Source organism: Trichechus manatus, unplaced genomic scaffold (assembly GCF_000243295.1).
Source record: "Trichechus manatus latirostris isolate Lorelei unplaced genomic scaffold, TriManLat1.0 scaffold00007, whole genome shotgun sequence".
In the NCBI taxonomy this organism is placed as follows: domain Eukaryota; kingdom Metazoa; phylum Chordata; class Mammalia; order Sirenia; family Trichechidae; genus Trichechus; species Trichechus manatus.
Window position 1 is genome coordinate 31,859,587 of NW_004443943.1, and position 1,594 is coordinate 31,861,180.

Here is a 1,594-nt window from a genome sequence, read left to right on the forward strand (position 1 = left end):
CTTGCTCTATAGCAACAATTACACACCACTCCCTAAGGTCATAAAGGATTTGGAAATACTTCCTCGGTGGAATTTTCGGATGTCAGATGCCACCATCTTGCAATGAAATTAACTCTCTCATTGGAAACTCGAGTTGGAGAGGCTTGAGGTGGGGAAGGAGAAGGTCTTTTAAATACCTTGGCCTGCTCTAAACACTCAGGGAGTGCTTTAAGAGGGGGATTGCTGAGAAGGTAACAACCATTGGTTTTCTCTTGCACAGAGCAGTTTCATGTTTGCAGGGGGTCGAGTTTCTTTCCTCCAGCCTTTAATCACATAGTCACATAACTCTCCTCACAGAGTGTTTATTTTAAATGTGGAATGTTTTCAAGGAAAGTTACTGCTGAGGCTGTTTTAATCTTCAGAGCCAGTTGGTAGGAGGGCCTCCATTGTGCTAATTTTATGGTATTCTAATAATTCTTTCAGGTCAGCATCTTGAAGACTCATACACTCTCTAAACAGGAGTTGGGGAAGATGCTATAGACTAAGAAATGAAACTCCCTCATTTTATAAAGAGGGAAATTGAGGCTTAGGGGGGTATTTCTGCTAATGTGCTATCATGCTATAAGTAAACTGGAAATGTTTCTCTTACTGCTTTTATTATGTACAAATCCTGCATTCTGTACAGAGAGAGGGATGCACCGATCGATGCACAGGTTATTTTTTACTTTCCTTTTTTTAAACTCAGTTTGACTTTATAACAAGCCAAATCTGGAGGACTTTCATAAATCAGGAATGAGCCAACCTTTGCTTCTTGGATTAATTTAATATATCTAAGAAGGAAAACAATAAAATTGGTATCCACAGCAAGTAACAGTATCAGGAGCTGTTACCTCCCTAAAGTTGAAGCAACTAAAGGAGGGAGAACATTGAATCCCATAGAAAGAGGGAGAGCTGGGTAGAGAGGTCTGCCTGGCAGAAGCTTCAGACTTCCATCAAGGGATGCATCTATCCAAAAGCGGCTCAACAGTGAGGGAGCTGGAGGATAAGTACCTCAACCTCACTCTTCTCCTTTCCTCTAATTTCCTGATTCCCACTGGCAGAATTGAAAAAGAAGCCAGAGGGCAGGGAGCACATACATGTACATCTTCCATACTTCCAAAGTGTTGCAGCAGGATGGAGAGGAATGGAAAGTGGGTCCAGAGATGCAGATGTTCGTCTACCAAATGAGAATGATGATAGTACCTACCCTGAGAGTTGTTGCAAGGATTACATGAATTAAAACATCTAAAGTGAGAAGACTGATACCAGCCACATGATAAGCTCATGCATAAATCCAGAGTTGGAAGTGAAATGAGGATGATCTACTCCAACATCTCCATTTGACAAATGAGGGCACAGAGGCCCAGAGATAAGTGAATTGCCGTAAGTCATGCAAATACTAACAGAGCCAAAATGAAAACTCAGTTCTCCTATCTAGTTGCTAGAGACCTAAATCTGTAATTTTTTGCCTAAAGGAGGGCACAGACCCAATCTCAAGTTCAAAAAGATGAAAAAAAGGGGTCTATGATACGATCTTGAGCTCACAGCTCACTGGGCATTTAGCAACACTCTGGAG